This window comes from Lichenostomus cassidix, chromosome 5 (assembly GCF_008360975.1).
Source record: "Lichenostomus cassidix isolate B80296 chromosome 5, HeHo_3.0, whole genome shotgun sequence".
In the NCBI taxonomy this organism is placed as follows: Eukaryota; Metazoa; Chordata; class Aves; order Passeriformes; family Meliphagidae; genus Lichenostomus; species Lichenostomus cassidix.
Window position 1 is genome coordinate 29,592,588 of NC_139486.1, and position 12,009 is coordinate 29,604,596.

The window sequence follows — 12,009 nt, forward strand, 5'->3', positions numbered from 1 at the left end:
TAATTTTGGGTGGTGAGGGAAGAAAGAAAAAAATAAATTATTGAAAAGGGTCACGGAAGCATGAAAACAAAGTTTATGCTCTCCTCTCACTGAAAAACCCAGATATATTGAAGTCTATTTTTTTCAGAAACTGTAATGTAATTTGCTTTTTTCCCAGGCTCTGGATAGGGCATTGCCATATTTCAGCCCTGCTTTTCTGAATGCTTCCTTTTCTCCCACCAAACCAACTTTTATTTTTTAAGAAAAGACACTGGAACACACTCTGTTCCAGTTCTGTAATGCTTCAGCAAAGCTGTTTGGATTTTAATTGATTTATTGTAAGTGATTTTGGGCTTATATTGCTGGTGCTTTAACATCAGAAATCTTCATGCAGAGGATGTTTTTATATGTTCATGTGACTGACTTCTCACGTTTCAGTTTTAAACTTTATGAGTTGTTACAAAACCTTACTTATCCATATCCTGAGAATCTGTCATATAAATGCTTTTATTGGTCTGAGTTTTGGTGCCCAATTAAAGATACTCTCAACAGCTGGAGAAATTATCATCAAATTCCATGGATAATGACTTCTCAATGGGCTGCTGAAGAGACACTTGACCAATTTCACTGTTTTTAAGACATATTTAACACAGATTTCTCTAGAAAGTATTCTACACTTTTAGGGCAGGAGATGCGCACTGCACATTGAAGAAGCAAAGCATTGCATAAAATCTAAGTAACATTTGAATAATCATTGAGCAAGAAGAGGCGGTTTTCTGATGAAGAAAAAAGAAAAGTCATGTAGGATGCTCTGTAAAATGGATGAATAATTCAGTTAATGAAAATATAGTCTAGGATATCCCTACTTCAGATTACAACCCTTTCCAATGTTTTTCAGAAATAAAGATATCTGTATAGTTTGAATGAGATCTATTTTCTGACAAAGGGGAGTAATTTTCACTTAAAATCAGATGAGTCTTTGTAGAGGAGAAAAATTTCTCTTCAGCATAAAAATGGGAAAAGGATTACTTTTCCAAAATTGATGTTTCCCTTTGAGGAAAAATTACAAATTACAGTTACAAATTTGGGGTTTTTTGCTTATTTCCTGTGAAATGTTGTATGTATTAGCTTGTTTTGCAGAGAGGAGACATCTTAGTGCTTATTCAAGTATCATAAGGACTTGTCATAACTGTGTTTGTACAGCACTTTTGGAAAAAGATTGACATTACACCGCTCTAGGTTAAAAAAACTTTTAGGATTTGTCTCCATGTATTACAGAGAGAAATAATTAATCTAAAGGGAGACTTCTTTAAGGATCTTTGGTATATATAAGTAATGATAGCAGCCAATAGTTACATGCACTAATACAAGAAAGCGAAGAGTATCAAAAGACCTGATCAAAAGCACATCTCAGTCAGTAGACAGATAATTATTACCTTCAATAAATTGGAAATCTGTCCCCATCTGTATGCAATTTAGATATCTTTCTGTTTCAAGCTCACTCAATATACTGTCTTTATGAAAAAAAATGTATCATGTGTATATTAAACATTGTACTAGATGATCAAGTTTTTCTCATGATATCAGAAATTTTCAAATACAGTTGAAAATGAAATAACATTTTTAAAAAATAAAATTCTCCAAATGTCTTCACAAGTACCTAGGCTTTAATTCAGTTATTATTTCACAATTTATTTGTAATATAACTTCCATTTTTATATTTCCTCCTTTATATATTTCCTTCTTTTTCTCCAGAGTTCATGAAATGTACTACCTCGTCTCTACTGTCTTGTAATTAGTAGTTTTTCTTCCCAGTAGAACCTATTAATGTACAGGAAAATGCCCATCTGTCTGTATTCACCTAAAAGATAGGGATATAGGTATCATTGGGGCATTTAATTAAAAAGATATGACTAAAATGAACAGAATATTTTAAAAACAGTCCAGTTGGGCAGTTTGTTTTGTTTACTAAACATTCTTTCCCTACGGTAATTTCTTCATGTGTTCTACCATGACATTGTCTACAGTGAAATCGTGGTAGTGATTTTTCTCTGCCAATTTTTAGCCTTTTTATTTGCTAGCAGCTATCACTGCTCACATTGTTCAACACACTATCTAATTAGTGCTAAAATAATTATTTAATATTTGTTAATTAACTCTGACTTTCTATTATGTAGCTAATTATGTTTTATTCATCATCCTATGGAAAATTTATTTATTTTAGTGTTAGGTTTTTTGAGTCTTCGATGATGTCTAGTGCATCACTTCCATTGATTATTTTTATGAAATTAAGATGTCTTCTCAGGCAACCTCTGTGGTTTTCAAACTGTAGTATTGTAGATAAATATAATAAAATATGCTATCCTTATACTCCATGCTGCTTTCTCTCCATTTATTTGTGTGTGTGTATGTGCATCACAGTGTTAGTGTTTCCAAATAAATTTTATACTCTAAAGAGCACCCATCTGCCATATATCCTGTACAAAACTTTAATAGTCACATCTTCAAAGATCTCTAATAAATTATTAAAACAATTATTCATGCAAGTCAATAAACTCTTTTATAAATATGTGTGGCCCACTTGCATTGTAAGTTTGAAGAAGTTGCTATACAAATAATTTACATATATTCAAATTGGAAGAAACAAGAACAAACATTATAAATGTGTTACCACGTTAAAATCTGTGCACAAAACCAGTGTTTCCAATATCTAACTCTACATTATTAATTCTGTTTTTACTAATAATTATATGCATAATATTATTTCTCTGAGACCAGTTCAGTTTATCTTACCCCAAACTACTTAAAAAAATTAAAGATCAATAGAATCTAATAAGTGGAATATGATTCACTAAGAACTTTAGGATGACTCTACTAAAAACTAAACAAATTGTTGCTAATTATCACAGCACCTCACAGAAACAAGAGCTGTGATTGTTTTTGAGCCATATATTTTTTCTATGGGTAGAAAAAAAATTAAATATAAAAAATATATATGTAGCTTGCCTAAGAAAAGCTACAGAAAATAAATATCACAGTAGCAACTAGAACTCAGAATTTTCTCAGTTTTATTATATTTAGTCCACTAGAGAATAAAAGCATTTTAACTATAATGAACTGACCTGTATTTGGAAGTTACCAAAATTAATTCTCTCTTGTTATCCACTATTTGGTAATAGAAATGAGGTATTACATAAGAGCTTATATTCTTCTGCTTATTAAAGACTAGCATTATACAACAATTACTGTGAGATCAGTCACACCTCATGGTTCTCTGAGATCTGCTAGTTCCTTGTCAAACTGTGAAACTTGATTCTAGTATTGAATATATTCCAACTTCTTAGCTCTAGTGGCGAAGGATGAATTAATAAATCTGGTAATCATTTTTAAAACGATTTTCTGAAATTATAGTGGTTAGTCAAATTGAGACAGATTACTTATCACCATTTGTTTATTCTTAGGATTCTAAAGTTGTCATTTTATTTATCCAAATAGTAACTTCTTTATGTGCAACTGATTTCAATGGTATTTATGTCTTCTGGAAAAGTGGCCTCATGTACGTGGCTTTCAAGTATATGAATTGTAGTCATAATAAAAACATCTCAGTAATGGAAGATAGATTAAAAGGTTGTAAAGCTGCATTTGTTGAAGTTCTTAACAGTATCAAGCCAAAGGAAAAAAAAATCAGCTTTTTAAAAACATTACCTCTTTTAGAAAGATAAATCCTGTTTTGTCATGTAACATATCCTGTATAAAACCAAGATTATGCAAGAACAATCATCTAATTTGAAAAGCTTTATGGATCTGAGCATTAAATTTAAAAAACAACCCATTTCCTGCAAGAGAAGTACTGATAGTGACATCTACACACAGCAAAGAAACTGGGCAATGTTTCATCCTGGAGAACACAGAATGAAAAACCATTCAAGTCGAATAACTAGCTGACTAAACTCTGTACTTTACAGTCTATAAAAAGTGTTAAATGTCATACAGACAAGGTCTTTCAATAAATAAGTTAATGAAAGAATTTTTTCTCTGCTTTGTTTAACCCAAAGGCAATAAAGTTTCAGCTGAGCAGTGCAATCCTACTTAGAGGAGAGGTGCTTTGAGCCTGTGCTTGCCTCTCAACACAAGACCAGGACGCTGCTTAAGAGTGTTGAGTGTCTTTTTTGGGTCACAGAAAAGGCTTTCCCTTTGGATAATAACGAAGAGACAGGGAGACAGAGCACCTAGTAGAGACAAAGGCAGATTTACACCTCACCAGCGGCAGCTGGCAGCCAGAGCAGCTGCAGGACCCGTTAGCAAGACTCTATTTTCAGACTTGGCAAGGGACACAGGGTTATGCCCACCAGGAGTGAATTACAGCCCTGGAGCCACTCTTTGTGCTCAGGGGAGGGTCATGAGTTATGCTGCAATAGCTCTGTGGTCTAATGATACCTTGGTGGGCTTTCTAGATCTCCTTGCAAGGCAGGGTCCTTGCTTGATTTCAGATTTCAGTCATGTTCCTCCAGGCAGGCACAGAACAAGCAAGTGCCATCCCTGGGGTGCCACTGCTGAGCATAAGCAATGTTTTCAGTACAGTAGGTTTTGTCTTTGTTTGGGGCTTTTTGTGTGATTTGGGGTTTTTTTAAATGTATTTTTGTATATTTGATGTAGTTACACAACACCCTTCTAGATCTCCTGCTAGAGATAAAATAGAGAAAAAAGTCAGAAAGTGTTGGGTACAGAGCAGAACTCTGCTTCCCTTGTGCTCTTCAGAGTGGACGAAGATGGATGAGCATGGGATAATCTCTGTTTTGTACTAGAGCTCTCTATGACCTCTGCTACTAGAGTACATTACAATATCCTGACTATTAATTTTTAGTGAAGCACACCATATTGGCCATGAAGTATGTAGAGTGAAATGTAGTATACCCCACACCCCATCAATTCCTTTCTTCTATTTTTAAAGTTTTTTAAATAGGAGACATTCAGACACGTAATTCACATTTCCCTCCCTCATCCAGATCCAATCTTGGCAGAATTGAAACAAAATAATTGGCAGAAAAGTTTGACACATATGTAGACAGAGCACATATCACATGATTTGGATGGATATTATGAAGTTGTATTTTCCTGCAGATACAAATGTCTCCTTGACTTGCTCTCAGTTTCAAATCCCTCTAAACTGCCATGCAGGATTATGGCAATATGGTCATAGTCTCCCAAGCTTTCTCTTCCAGCCTGTGGTCAGGCCCATCCTAGGCACAGAAGTTATAGCTGTATTTACTAGAACTGGCTCACTGGAATTGTAGTTAGCTCTTTGAAGGCTTATTACAAGGCTAATAAATTCATATCTAGAACATTTCTATAGAAACATACCAAATAAGGTTTCACAACAATTGACCATGCTGTTATACTAAATAGATACATTTAACAAGAAACAAGGCTGAAATTACCAGAAACTACAGAGAAATGTCCACTAAGTAGAAGTATGTGTTTCCAATTAGTACTTTACTGCTTTTCAAAATAGATGTGCTGCGCTTACTGATTTTCTGGCATCCTTCTTTCTAAGAGATAATATCAGTGTTCACTGCTCTAAGAATTTTGCTAGGTTAGATGAAAATCTTTAATCAGAGACATGTGAGTTATGGCATCATGTAGAGAGAAACACTAACATTACAGATTTTGTACCATACATTTTCCACTACAATTCATTTGAAGGTCTGTTGTACCTTCCCTGACTATGGAAGGCCTGATAAGATAGGCCAATATAAAAATATATATTAGAAGAAATCTGCATGGCTTAAAGGCTTTATCACATGAGTTACAGAGCCAGCTAGAGAACGTGATGGTGTTTCCAGCTACTTTGGACATCTCCACATGACCCATATCTGCAACTAACAACAACCTTCTTTCACCAAAAGACATTCACTAGGAGTATATGTACTTCCATAGAAAAATCTAAACATACGTAAACAGTTATATGTTTATATAAGTAGTGATTCCCTGCCTTTTTAATTGTTCTGTAGAAGAATTCTTAATTAGAAAACATTTAAATTATTATACAGAAAACATTTCCTTGTTTTCTACTTTTGTTGTAGGAAAAAATATGCAGAAAGCCTTGATATTTATCTTTTATTTGAGAATACTATATGGATGTTCATGGAGAAAAAATCCTCATCACTTACCTACTTTTCATTATAAAGCTAGATAACTAACAAAATACTATATTTTTTCCTGGATTTATATTGATTCACCCTGCTGTGAATACAAATTATAGGATATGACATCAAGATAATAAGACAAAACAAGAAAAAAAAGGGGGAAAATTTCTTTGTTTGCAAATCTGTAGCATTAATTGTGTTCCTGTGAGGCAATCTGGATGAAGCTTCTGCTAAGCAAATTAGATATAAACTGAAGGTGAGGGCAAAAGGGTCGCCACAGCAAGGGAGCATCGAGTGACAGGCACTGGGACCTCCGATGCATGGCTTGTAGAGCAGATGTTCACAAGGATGCAGTGATTATTGAACTGGTAATAAAAAAGCATCAGCTTACAGGCAGCCACGATGGATGCTGGTAATTATAAAGCATCCCCTGGGAGGAAAATGACACAAGTCAGCCGCATCTCTGCAATCACAGGGGCATAATTAAAGCTCTAGTAACAGTTGTTAATAGGGTGCAAATAAAACAGGGGGAAGATTTGAACACAGTCTTTTTCTTTTTTAAAGAGACGGCAAAGGACAATGTAATTACAGAGACTGCATGGTTTTTAATTTCATGATATAGTAAAACAAAGACCTTTAATGTATTTTATACATACATATACTCACGCACCATATCAAACAAAGCAAAAGTGATTTAGGCTTTGACTGTGTGGCATGATGGGGAGAACAGATTTTTTTACCAGAATGTTTATATTTTAATTTTCAAAATGGGCAAAGCACAAAGATGTAAAGAAAATGTCATATGTATAAATATTTGGCCATTTCATCCTCACAGGAGAGGTACAATGACAGTATATATGTTTAGCTAATCCTATTGGCATTCTTTTAGACACAATAATATTAAGATACTAGCAATGCAGGTCATATTGTCTTTTATTAGACTCACTGGATGAAGCAGACAAATCCCAATTTTTGTGCTGTTCAGGTATTTTTCAGATATTTAAAGTGTACTTTTGGCATCCAAAAATATAACTGGTATGTTTGGGTGGGTTTAATGATCCATGAATAGTTTATGTGTTCCACATCTAGCACACTTAGGGCTCAGACATCAATTTCAGTTGAAATCCTTATGAAGTGTTAGCTACATAAAACATCCTTCATATACAATAAAGACCAGTCAATCATACTTTGTCACAGAGTGATAAAAAGTGCCTTTGGTCTAAATATTTCAAAATTCAAATGTTTTAATCTCACACCATAATTAGCCAAAATACCATATAGCTGCATTTCTCAGAAATTGTTGAGTCTGCAAATTTTTGGAGTCTCTCTAATCCATTTTGAGTGTTTTTGAAACTTTGTTTTCACATACCTGATGTCTTTACTGGTGTACCAGTTTTTCAGAGTTTATTCAAGGAACAAACAAGTCTGATATTCTAAGACTGTAGTACTATAGTTGATTACCTTTCTTACTGTCATTTGCAATTTTGTGTCTTTCATTCTTCTTCGGGATGTTTCCCAGCAGACAATATTGCAGAGCTCTTACATTTCTTCTAACAGACAATGTACTGAACCACATTTTGGTAGCTTCTTCAAGCTCTATTAATTAGCTAGTACTCAAGGGTTTTTCTTTTTTTTTTAATCTGCTTCCATCAGAACGATACAGTGATGGGGACTTGTGAGATGTATATTTGGCTATAGCCTAATTTATTGGTTAAAAATGCACAGAAAGTTTGTTTTTCATGAACAAAACATAAATAAACACTAAGAAAATTTTTCATTATTCTGAACTTTTTTTGTATCAAGAAGAAGCCTGCCTGAAGGGAACTCGCCTTTTCTCTGTTTTTATGGAAGCCTAATCTGTACTTTGCACTCTTGCAATGTGAACTTTCTTTTGTTTCACTGTTACTTAAAAACATCTTTACCTACAATGGAAACCTAAATTCTAACCTATCCCTTGAATTTTAATCAATGAATCATTTAATTCATTACTACCAAAAGATTTAACATACTGCTTTCTAATTGAAGTTTGTTTTTTCAGTCATTAAACAGGAGAGAATTTAACTTTTTCTTTGTTAAGACTAAATGAAGAGTTTTCAGCCAGAACTGTGATTGATGTCTGCCATTAGTATCTGCAGCACATCAGTATTAAGATAGCAGTAGGAATCATTGATAACCACAAAAGTATTCTATTGAACAAACAGCCAATACTAATTGCAGGAGACAACTAACAAGTTTAATGTAAAATACTCATGCAGTGTTTAATGAAGGAAACCTGAAGAGAATTCAATCAGATGTCAAGTGTTGTACATGGAATTTAAAAAAAAAAATCCATGCAGAAGAAAAGAAAAAATCACAACTAAGTATGTTTTGCTAAGACAATATCATTTAAATAGACAAAATATTAAAAATTATGAAATTAATCATATTCCAATGAACCACTGAAAAAACTTCAGAAGAATAACATAATTAACTACTCATAACTTCCCATTGTGCTGCATTTGGCTGCGGTAGAGTTAATTTTCTTCACAGTAGCTAGCATGGGCTGTGTTTTCCATTAGTGTTGGAAATGGTGCTGCTAATATGGAGATGTTTTTGTTACTGCTAAGCAGGGCTTGCACAGAGCCAAAGCCTTTTCTGCTTCTCACTCCACCAGCCAGGAGGCTGGGAGTGCATGAGAGATTGGGATGAGACACAGCCAGGCCAGCTGACCCCAGCTTATCAAAGGGATATTCCAGACCATATGGCATCATGCTCAACACATAAAGCTGGGGGAAGGAGGAAGGGGCATGTGTTCTGAACTATGGTGTTTGTCTTTCTGCTCTTTTATTTCTTACATGTTAAAGAAGAAAAAATTCCATTTGTAATCCTTTGCCAATTCAAAATAACACAGCAAAGCTTCTGATAGCACCAGCTAGAAAAACATTTCATAGTGAGATATTACCGTTAATTAATAGAATAGAATAATCTACCTCAAATTTCAAATAAATTTTCAAAACTATAAATAATTGTTGTGGGAAGATTATTTCACTGAAAAGCCTCTAATAGGTAAATAATAGATACAAGGAACTGGGAAAAGAAAGACTAAAGATTTGCATCTTCTATATAGTTACCATAGATGCAGAATACAGAATTGATTGCATTCCCTCTCGTGAATTATGCTAACTATAATAAAGTACATCCTAGACAGCTCTTTCCTGTCATCTACCCCATGTGGAAGAAATGCCCACATTCCATCACTGCATCTGACATGACACATAAGTCTCACTCTTTAAAGATTAAATATCCAGGAAACTAAGCTCCTCTCTTGGTTATGAGCATGTTCAGCCTTACTCCAATAGCACAACTGAGGGACTTAACTGAGAGCATGGTTACTGCTGCTTACATAGGTAGTAACCATTTCTTTAATTACAGTAGTTTCACCAGTGTGAAAATGGTCTTGATGACATTGAACTGAACTACAATATTGACAGTACAGCAAAACTGAAAGATCATGAAACCTAAGGAGTTTACAGTATGATTATTTTCAGGTATAAGACATTAATAATGTCTCAATCCTGCAGTTTCAATACTTGCAAATAGCAGAGTTATCCCCTTCTAGAAAGCTGTGCAATCACTAACAGGGAAATAATGGATTCTCTATGCAGGAAGTTCAATGCACTGTAAAAAGTCTCCCATAAACATAACTACCTGCAGACCCAGAGAAAATTTGTTTGCTCTACTCTCAGATAAAAGAAACTCATTTTAACAGGGATTAGATTTATTCCTTACACATAAACAGATAAAATAATTTGTACCACTGATTTCACAAATAGCTCAAGGTGCAGCAGTGTTGATCCTACACTTACGCTCTTGAGCTAGAAACTAAGTCATTTTTCATCACAAGTTTCAAAGTATTTTAACACTGTTGTAGTTTAGGAATGGTACTCTCCAATTCAGTTTTTGGGGCCTTCTTCTCCATACTTTTCGTTGTATTTCCACAGAGAGGACCATCTGGCCAAGAGATGTTTAGCTCCTATTGCCTACTTAAGCAGTAATCCATCCTGTTTAGGCATAACTGATGGCTCTGCACACCACAAGTTTGCATTGTGCTGTTGACTGCAATTAAATCTGGGCTCTGTCATAACTGGCCATGTGTTTATGCTTAAGTATTTATTGATAGTCATTAAATTTTTACACCATTTGCTCAGATTTTCAGCAGAAAAATGCATGTCTATATTTGTATTAATGTTCTTCCATTTGCATTGAACTCTTTACAATATCTTTACGTTCAGATTAGCTATTAGTTACTAGAGGAATGTTATGGTATCATTTAGTCCATTTGCTATCAAGTCAAATTCCTATTTTGTTACATTTTTCTTATTACTACCATCAATAGAGTCATCTGGTACTGCTACCTTTGTAGAAAAATATACCTTTTCCAACTAAAAAAAGTGCCTTTCCATTGGGTTCTTCTTTTGCAGAATCTATATATTACTGAATTTTTGTTGATTTTTTTGGTAATATTCTATATTTTTTCATTCTTTCACTGGAATCCCCACCAATAATCTCTTATTAAGTCAATTTGCCCTACAGCTGCTTTTATCATCCCCGAATACTTTGAGGTAATGCTTCCTACCAGTAAATGTTGCAGTTGTCACCTACAGTTCTTGAGTTTGGATTCCTTTAACATAGAAGAGTATATTTGTTTTCATTTTAGCGCAGGTCTTTGTGACAAATTTGGGTACAATTTATAAGTAATAATGTACTGAGAAGAAAATGAGGTTGCTGTTGTTAGTTGAACTGTGTAAAACTAAAACTATGACAGAATATGTCCCCTTAATGGTTAATATCATATATCATCAGTCTTTTTTCTTACAATGCTACTTTTTTTACTGTGCAGACACTGTTCACAGTGACTTCACTGTTCAAACAAATGTGGAGTACATGTTAATGAACATTACAACACGTTGAAAAAAGCTCATTTTATGTTTCTGTGATTTCACCATAGCGTTTTTTGTCTTTTGAAATGTTCTATGGCAACTGGATTAAGAAACATTTGATTTTGACTACCACCAGTGAAGCAGCAGTACTCTTCCTGGCCCTGTATCCTGTTGTAAATAGCAGAGAGGGTCTGTATTGGATTATGATTCTAGGCATTATACACTGAGGAAATTTTTTATTAAAAAAATATTCCACCTGCTACTAGTTGTGTCAAATTATTTTTCTAATGAACAAGAAAACTAGGGCAAATTTGAATTCCAGACTTCCTTTTAACTAGAAATGATCATAATTTTCAGGACTGCCTGTCAAAATGCTGACTTGATATCCTCAATCAGTTTAAAGGGTAGCAGTAATCTTTCTGGCATAATCTACATGAATCTTATTGTCTTTGCAAATGCTTAGTCACAGCAGAAGCCCTTCACAAATCCTACTACATAGGAATTCTTGGTGCAATAGTTCTGATTTTAAAAACATCAAATTACCTCCAATTTGTTTTGGTTTATTTCCCTCTTGTGAATGGCTCTGTGCTTCAGCTATAGCTTCATTTCTCTGTGTTAACCCACAGCAGGAGGGTAGATGTCTCAGGGTGACTTTACTACCTGTACTTTCTCCTCTCTGATAGAACTAGTTCACATGCCAGTTTTAAATAGCCTCCCCAAAATGTGTAATGGCCACCACCCACTGAGATCTAAGCCCATGTTCAGCTGGAACTTGGCCAGAACTGCTCTGCTGTGATGCGGAGCATGTCACACTGCTTCTCCCTCTGATGTGGAAATGGAACTAACAGTCAGCAAATCTCTTTAATTTGAGTCTCTAAGCTGGGAAATATCAGTCAGAATCTTTACTTAAAATACCAGCAGCCAGTAATAATGGCAAAAAGACCCTTTCTAGTTCTCTGTCTAAT

General features: G+C 34.4%; 1 long non-coding RNA gene across 2 annotated transcripts; it reads right to left on the reverse strand.

The window, feature by feature from the left end:
• Positions 1–1,720: 1,720 nt before the first annotated feature.
• LOC146436241 (uncharacterized) lies at positions 1,721–11,750 on the reverse strand. 2 transcript variants are annotated; one of them, XR_014852895.1, is made up of 3 exons: positions 11,588–11,750; positions 5,105–5,219; positions 1,721–1,840 (listed from the first exon to the last, which is right to left on the reverse strand). It is a non-coding gene; the product is annotated as an uncharacterized LOC146436241 (long non-coding RNA). The 2 variants fall into 2 exon arrangements; XR_014852894.1 differs by lacking the exon at positions 11,588–11,750 and adding an exon at positions 5,418–5,515.
• Between the last annotated feature and the right edge of the window lie 259 nt (positions 11,751–12,009).